Consider the following 9,445-nt stretch of genomic DNA (forward strand, 5'->3'; position numbering starts at 1 on the left):
TCAGAAAAAAACAATTTCTGCCTCAACTGTCAAGATTCCAATCATCCCCCACTGTCCATCACTCCCAGACTAGAGGAGTGTCCTGCTGTTGAGTGAGTACTTGCAGAAAGGGGTTTTCCAGGGACCAAATGCAATAGGTTCTAAACGTCTTACTTTTAGGGGGCTGGTGCAGTAGTATAGTCAGGAAGGTGTTTGTCTTTCTTGCCATGAACAGAGTTATCCCTGCCATACCATAGGGTCCCTTGAGCATCACTAGGTATGACTCCAACTCTCCCACTCCAGAATTTGTCTTGACGCATGAGCATCCTTTGAACAACTTTTTGGTGTTGGAGTATATCTCCTGTCTTCCCCGCTCCATTTGCTACAAACATGGGGATAGTCAGAGACAACTCTCCCCCTCTGTGTCTGTGTATCTGAGATGTAGGGGGAGCCATGCCATGTCCCCCAAAGTTAGATCAGGTGCTCAGTCATCTGAGCTCCTCTCCTTAGGTGTATTTCACTACTTGGGGAGCAGATGAGTTGAGATTTGGGGCCACACCTGGCAGTGATTGAGGTCTGTTCCCTGCTCTGTGCTCAGGGGACGAGTGGACACTGGGTACCAGGGAAGGCCCTCTGGGCTTCCAGTTGGCCAGTATCTGCTTCCGTCTGGTGTGCTCTTCCCTGCCCCTGTGTTCATAACTTCATTGAAAGTTCTTAGATGTGAACATTCTTGAGTCCTTTAAACAAGTGGCTATTAGGAGGAAAGGAAGGAGTTGGAGGCTCTGAGCAACATTATGGACTTTAAAATCTCATTTGGAATAAGTGTAATTTTTCTTTTTTTTTTCTTTTATCTTTTTTGGGACACAGTGGTGATGTTCAGGTGTTAATTCTGGCTTGGCACTCAGGAATCACTCCTGGCGGTGCTTGGGGAACCGGATGGGATTCCGGGGACCGAACAAATACCCTTCCTGCTGTACTATCACTCTCGCTCCAAGTGTAATTCTTCATCCTCTTTTTCTTTTATAAAATCACTTACCCGCAGGAGTAAAATCATAGTCTGAAAACCTGGCCTGTGAACTCTGAGCACTTCTGGATGTGGTCCCAAAACAAAATAACAAACCCAGTGGACTGACCCTTGAGAACATATTACAGATTTCACACTGCTGCTGTTGGCAGATAACTTCTCATTGCCTTTATTTGGGCAGAAGGAGGATTGGATATGCGGGCTTTTGCCAAACCCAGCAGTGCTCCGGGACAATTCAGGATGTCACGTTGAGTCTTCTGAATTCATGAGAAGTGCCCTGCCACTCACTGTCAGCTCTTTAAGGCCCCTGCAAACCTTTGAAACTGCAGCCTGTACTTCTGGCTCAAGTTTGCACTGGGAGGCCCCAGGTGCCAGCAGCCCTGCCCTGACCTCTACCAGCTGGGCCTGATCCCTGCCCCCTGTCTGTATCCTTCTCACAAGGTTCGCATTATTTGTATAGAATTTGAATTCCTGTGATCAGAGATAGTCCAGGAGTGCAGGACCTGTCCTTGCAAGCAGTCGTCCACGGTAGAGTCTACTATTCAACACAGGATTCTCCAAGCACCACTCAGGTAAGCCCAAAGTTCTGCCACCTGTAGCCCCAAAACCCAAACCTGCATTCTACAAAACTGGCTGGTGGATGAGATTGACTTGTGAACAAATTATATATATATACATATATATATATATTTATACACACAAAACACACACATATATTTATATATTTAATGTCATACCCTGTGGTCTCTGCCAAAAGGTACCAAAATCTACCTAGTGTTGTGTGGTGCCAGGGTATACAAGTCAGCCGTGTACAAGGCCAGTAACCTACCAGACTATAGTTGTGGCACCTACATTTGTGGATTTATTTTTGGTTGGCCACACCCGATGAAGATTAGAGTTTTCCCCGGCTCTTTTCTCATTGATAATGCTAGGTTTGGGAAACCTGTGAGGTGATAGGGATTGAACCCTGGTCAGCAATGTGCCAGACAAGCAACTCATGGTCTGTGCTATCTCTGTGGCGATCATAAAAATGCTTTTATGCTAATTTGAGAAAGTCGTGGTCTTTTTTTTCCTGATTAACTACACAATTCTATTTTTTGGGGGGCTCATACCTGGTGATGCACAGGGGTTACTCCTGGCTCATGCATTCAGGAATTACTCCTGTCAGTGTTTGGGGAACCATATGGGGTGCTAGGAATCAAATGTGGGCTAGTGGCGTGCAAGGTAAAAGCCCTACCCGCTGTGCTATCGCTCCAGCCCCCCACAATTCACTTGTTGTGTGTTTTTGTTTTCGGGTCACAGCCAAAAGTACACTGGGCTTACTCCTGACTCTGCACTCAGGAATCACTTCAGGGGGGCTTGGGGTACCTATGGGAAGTGGGGGTTGAACCATATTGCCATGTTAACAGATGTTCCCGGACTCTCAGCGGCTCTCTCTACCTGTCCGCATTTGGTGTTCTCAAGCCACTTATCACCCCGGACAGCTGTTGCTTTGGACTGGCGAAAGAAGAATGAGGTCTAAGCTGGTTGCTGAGTATTTGCAGTTTATTAAATCCCTTGACTCTCCCAGCTCTATCCAACCATCTCTCTAACTCTCCCTACGATGCTCTCTGTGACTCCTCTCCAATCTCCCCAGCCACTCTTACTCTCAGCTCTCATCCTTCTCTCTAAGTTGCAACCATCTCTATCTCTGTGTCTCTTCTTCTCTCAGTCTCCTTCAATCCCTCTGTCTCCCTGAAGCTGCTCTTTTTTCTCCTCTCACCATGCCTCCCCAACCGCGCCTCCCCACGGGAAGCGTAATGAAAAATGTTTTTACAGACTTCCCCATCACCTGCAGCCTACGGGAGCAAAGCACACCTTAAGGTGTGTTTCCCCTCTCCTTAGACCAGTAAATAACTTAACATACTTAGCACAGCAGTTGGGCGTTTGCCTTGCGCAAGGCCTGGCAAGCTACCCGTGACATATTCAATATACAAAACACAGTAAGAACAAGTCTCAAAATGGAGACAATACTGGGCCCGCTCGAGAAAATCAATGAACAGTGGGAGGATAGTGACAGTGACAGTGACAGTTTTGCTTCATAATATTTACCATTCTGTATTGACACAGTATTAGATACTTTTAGGCTTGTGAGGTGACACTCCTGGGGACTACTCACCACAAACTCAGACTACAGTGCTCAGGACGGATCAATCACTCCTAATCCCAGCAGGGTTCAATTCTAGTTATAACTTTTTGATTTATGACAGAATTTGTCCATGACCATGCTCTTAACTTATATATAAGCATTATGATACATTGGCCAGGCCCATTCGATGTCAGGGTAGCTAACTCACCACTTGCCCTGGGTCCATCCAGTCCCTCATCGGGACCCTAATTTTGGGGATCAAGGAAGTAAGGGCAACTGAGGCTTAAGTCAAGAGAGCAGATGTCCAGGAGGTAATATTATCTGGAGACAATCAACTCCCAAGCCACTGGCTTGTCTTTGTAACTATCTTCCTATATTCATACAAAATGCAATTGCTCTGAAATCGCTAATCACGCAAAGGACATTAAGGAGAAGAGAAAGACAATATTTCAAGTAAAAGTCTGATCAGGAGACAAAGGTAATTGAAAGGTATGGGGGCAATAAACAAAGACAAGCTCCCAGAGACCAGGGAGGAAGGGCAAACCAATATTATCCTACAATTCCTGGTGATGCTCAGGGGTTTCTCCCGGGTTTGCACTCAGTTGGTGCTCCGGGAGACTCTTCAGGATCCTGGGGGTTGAACCTAGGTCGGCCATGTGAAAGCAACACCCTACCCTGAACTACAGTTGCTCTGGTCTCGATTGGAGACAGTTTAGATGAACTTTACTGTGCACAGAATGTCGTTTGGAAGGACGGAAGGGACCCCTTGATGAAATATTTTATAAGTGGGAATATGGGTCAGCTCCCAAGCTCCACACATGCCATCAGGCCATTCCATTTACCTGTGATTACTCACAAGGTTGGTCACAGTCCTGGATTCCACCCATGTCACTTTACTAATATTAGAAGAAAAAAGTGCAACATTTATGATTGGATAGAGCAAAATTCCATCCGTCTCAGGATGGATGGTGCTCAGGGGACCATTTGGAATTCTGGACATTGTACCTAGATTGACTGCATACAACCTACTGTACTAGCCTGATACTCAGTTTAAAATCATGTTTCTGAAACTGCTTCCTGGGGTTTCCTTATACCTGAGAGTCCACTTCTTGTGTGTTGTCAAAGGGTAGAGCGTTGTCCAGAATGTGCTTTCTGATGTTCTTACCAGCCTTTACTCCTGTTCCATGTCTCCAACTCTCTGGGTTTCTGCTAGACCAATTCCTCTCTTAATCCCAGGGCTGGCTTTGGAATAACTAATTTCACCCCCATCTGGATTTATTACTTCCCCCAAGAAACTCATTGTTTCATGCCCCACCAGCTACCTACCTGCAGAGCTTGATTTCTTTTGACATGAAAACTCTCATGGCATAGACTACTAATTAGAATCCTTCTCTGCTCTTCTACAAGGAATCAGCCAGCTCTGGTGGAATATCTTTTTCTGCACACTGTGATAGAGGCTCAAGTGAGCAATTTAGCCCCCATTCCTATGGGGATGCTGAGACAGGTGGAATGTTTTCCAAGGGTGATCAGAAGATCACCCTTCCCATCTCCTCAGCACCATCATCTTCCCTCAGAAGCCAATAATGGACAGAATCCCCAGAAATTTAAGCACTGAGGACACACTTGACTCCAGTGTCACCCCGGTGGGACTATGTGAACATCCACACAGGAGAGAAACCGGTTAAGTGTAAAGATTGTGGGAAAGCCTTCATAGCATCCTAATACCTTACACACAGGAGATTTCATACTGGAGAGTTCGTATGCATGTAAGGAATGTGTCGTGGCCTTTACCTGACTCTTACAACTTAGTATGCACAGAAAAAGTCACACTGGAAAGAAACCATATGCATGTACGGAGTGGGAAGTCTTTGCTTATTCCACAAGCCTTAGTACAGAGAAAAAAGTCACACTGAAGAGATAACCTATACATGTGAGCAATGTAGGAAAGACTTTGCTTATTCCTGAAGTCTTAGTTTTCACAATTTTCATTTTGGAGAAAACCCTTATATTTGTGAGGTAGGTGAAAAGGCCTTTCATTTCTTATCAGATCTTTCTGAGCATTGGAAAGTTCTTACAGCAATGACACATTATTCGTGTCCTTACTGTAGAAGGGTCTTCACTTTCTATTCAAACTTTTTGTCCACAAGAAAACACACTGCAGTGAATCCACATATATGTAAGGAGTGTGACAAGGCCTTTGCTTACTTCACAAGTCTTTTGAGGCACAGAAAATTTCATACTGGAGACAAACCTTATTTTTGTAAAGACTTAGGCAAAGCCTTCACTTCCCCCTAACTCCTTATTAAACATTGGAAAATTCATACTCGAAAAAAACATATGTAAGGGTGTGAGAAGAACTTCACTAAATCCTCAAGCTTTGCTGTGTGTAGAAAAATTTATCCTGGATTGAGGCCTTTTATATGTAAGGACTGCAGGAAGATTTTCATGCAATTAGCATAGCCTTCTGAAGAAGAAAATTCACAGTAGAGAGAAACCTCATACGTAAGGAATGTAGAAAGGTCTTTAGTTTGTCTTCAGCCCTTCCTGTGCATGGGAAAGGTCATTTTGCACTGAAACCTTATATATATCAGGAGTTTGGGAAGGACTTTCCTGGATCCTCAGGCCTTATTATGCATAGGAGAATTCACACTGGAGAGAAACTATATATATGTACAAACATGGAAAGCCCATTATTCGCACATGTGGCCTTTAAAGAGAATACTGGAGAAAATCCCTTAGTGAAGGAATAGAGGAAGGCCATCATGTTCCGTCAAGCTTTAGTAAATATAAAAGTTATGCTGGATCCATCAATTCCATAATAACAGTGACCGGGGTCAGAACAGGGACCTTGGATAAAACAAGTTTAGTTTCAACGAGTGGATGGGGGATTGATACAAAAGTACAGTAAGGAAGGAAATAATCCTGGTATGTGTGACAGTTTCCTGTGATAATAGTACCATAAGTGAAAGGTACATGCTGATTATCACCTGGACCATGGTTGTGATAACGTCCTGGTATGTGGACTTCCGAGTATGTTAACTGGTAAATAATGTTTCTTAGTAATAAACCAGGGTGGAAGGAATTAAATAAGACGTAAATAGGTACAAAATTGCATTTTGGTGGGTGCTCTCAAGACTCACCTTGGTTTCATTCTTTGCTGTGACTCTGGCTTGGCTCAGAGTCCCTGTTTTGCAGGGTTCATCAACCACGATGCTGCGGTGAACCCTTTTGACATTGAATAGACAGCCAAACCTCCATTCTTCAGTCCCTTCTGTGTTATATTCTGGGAGCCACATACCGCTGTGCTGTCCTTAATTTGTGTCCAGGTCACTCACATGCAAGGAAGCACTTAACTCGCTGTGGCATATCTGCACTCATTGTATTCAGCTTTCCATTGGATTTCCACAAATACTGAGGGTAAATGTTTTGAGACTTTTACTTGGAAGCAGGAAAATCCTAACAATCCATTATACACCAAAATGGGACCATATAGAATCGAGATGATTGAACCTGGGTCAGTTGCGTACAAGGCAACACCCTATCTACTGTGCTTTCACTCCAGCCAACCAGCCTTACACATTTACCTGCATTTTCCCAGTTGTTTTCTGCGCAGCTGGTGAATGGTCCTTTAAGGCTGCTTGCAGAAGCGGAAGTGACATCACAGCAGGTCACTTAGGTGTTTACGTGCAAGATGCTGGATCAGCGTCCACTTGTTACGCAGGTGTGGGGCCAAGTGGCTGTCCCACGTGGAAGGGGTCTGTGAAGGCCGGTTTGGCGGCAGGACACCAGCAGCCTCCCGTGAGCGCCCCACCCCGAGCCTCCCGGTCTCTGCACTGAGGGGCGGGGCCAAGTCACCTGGGAGGACGCTTTGGCGCTCCTTTTTCAATCGGTTCCGATATCCAGGTGATTCCCGCAGAGGGGTTTGGTGGGGGACACGGAGCTTTGGTGAGTGCAGTGGGGGCTGTGCAGGGGCCCAGGGGCCGGGGGTGTGAGTGCGTGGTTCTGGGATCCCCTGCAGCCACAATCGCCTTCGGCTCCGCCATGGGGCAGTGGCGGGTGGGCTTGGGGCTGAGCGCGGGGGCTGCAGAGCGTCGGGGCTGTCGGGGCTCGGCCTTCCTGACCCTCCCAGCACGGGACTGCGCTGGGCCCTGTCCTGGATGCTTTGGCCCCTACCTCACAGCTGTAGAACCTGCAGATTCACTTAGAGGACCGGAGAGATAGCACAGCTGTTACGGCGTTTGTTTTGCATCTGGCCCACCCAAGTTCGATCTCCAAGCTCGACCAGATTGGGTTCCTGGGCGCAGAGTCAGAAGTTTCTCATCCCGATCGCCGCTGGTGCCTCCAAAACTATAAAAAGCCTGTTCATTTTTGAGCGGGGGGCGGGGAGCACTCCCTAATGGCAAATGACACTGTAGCCCTCGGTCACTAGTCATTAGTAGCTTTGATGTCCAGGGCCATTCTGGGGCCGTGGTCCTAGTAGTGGTTGCGGTTTGCAAATGAAAATTTACTTTTGGGCTATTTTTGGTTGTATTTTGGGCACATATGTGGAAGCTCAGGGCTTACTTCAGGAGCAGTACTCTGGAATTCTTTTTTTTTTCAGTTCTTTAGGGGGTCATGTGAGATACCGAGTATCTGGGTCAGCATGGGAAGCACCCCTCCCAGCTTACTATCTCTTTGACTCCACATTGTTGTTTTTTCTAACATATAGAATTTCTGTACCCTAAAATCAAGGTAAAAATTGCACCCCGACTCTTTATCTCTCCCTGATCAGGGCAAAACCCGGCTGTAACACTGAGTACTGAGAGTTGTGTTCAGATAATGTCTGGGCATGTGCTGCATGCATTTGGTGGCCATGATTGGTCTCCCCACCCTGGCCAGTGAAGGGTGACAGAGGATCAAAGAAGGAAACAGGGGCCAGGCTCTTGGTGACCTGCTGGATATTAACTTACAGTATTTTAGGCTTCATCTGCCCCTCCTGCTCCTCTCAGAGAAGCTTATCATGTCCTTGCTAACATCCCTAATTTAGTTCAAGTTTATCTTTAACCTTTTCTTTCTATTTTACCTCTCATTGTCTCAGTTCCCAAGTCAGTCTTGGTTACTTAAAGCCATAACTTTCTGTTAATCCTCAACTTCATATTTGTACTTCTTTGTAGTTGAAGTGCTGTGAATTTGTACCTGCTTTTCTATTTCCCTTTTAGATTTTTTATGTTTTTACTATACAACAATTTGTTTGGTTAAACACAGAAATACCATCAATGCCATGCTCCTAATAATTGGGAGTTGATTGACTCTGAAGTTATCTACTCCAGGGCTTGATTGCTTGGTCATCATTACTTGACTCAGGTTACAGTTGCTGTAGTTCCTAACACATCAAAAGGGAGGTTCTGCCATGGTACTTGGATGGACCTGGGGCAAGTGGCAAAACTACCCCGGCTTCGAAATGGAAAATTCTAGAAAGCAGATATGCATGGTCTTGATGCAGACTGTTACAACGTTAGAGACAGGATCCCCACGGGGAAGGACAAGCTGAACTGGCCTGAGGATTTAGTCTGGAATTTTCAGTCTTGCTTGCTCTCAGAGCATTAACTGTTTTAAGTTTTAGCATTTAAGTTTTAGCATCAAGTGTTAAAAGCCTTATGTGCTCTCAGAGCCCAGAGAATTAAGTGTTGGGATCTTTCTCTCTTGCTGTTTATCCAAACAATTGCAAGTCTTGATAACTTATACAACTAGAGGAAAAGATAAAAGCAAAAGCAATTTAGATGTCTCTGGGAGACAGAATGTCTCCTTGGGTGAATCTCCTCATGAGAATTTTCTCTGCCAAATGTTTATCTCTGTAAATGACCAGTCACTCCTATGTCCTTACCTCATGCCCCTCAGATGTTTTACAAGTGTTGTAGCTGTTCTGCATTAAATGGCCATTTTCACCATCAGGCTGTGGTTTTCTCTCTTCCTGTCTCTCTGTCTCTGTTGGGAGGTGCTCAGGAGATAGGAGGCAGCGCTGGACCACCAACACCTAACCGCACCCTCACATTTTACTTTGTGGATGCACAGTGATCTGTTGCTCTTTATTCCATACTCCTGCACAACTATACCAGTCGCCCACTGCTCCTCATCCCCTCTCCTCACTCGTCTCCCACAGCTTTTATTCTCCAGCCAATCCCACAGAGTTAGGGGTAGCAAATACTCAGAGATGTGGTTGTACAATCAAAGGATATAAAGCTCTTCCCTCAGGGGAAACTTCTAGGGCAAAAATCTGACTTGGAAGGAGAGATCAGCTCTAGGGCATGATTTTCTTTACGGACATATATTTTATT

This window comes from Sorex fumeus, unplaced genomic scaffold, assembly GCF_029834395.1.
Source record: "Sorex fumeus unplaced genomic scaffold, SorFum_2.1 ptg000019l, whole genome shotgun sequence".
Taxonomy (NCBI): domain Eukaryota; kingdom Metazoa; phylum Chordata; class Mammalia; order Eulipotyphla; family Soricidae; genus Sorex; species Sorex fumeus.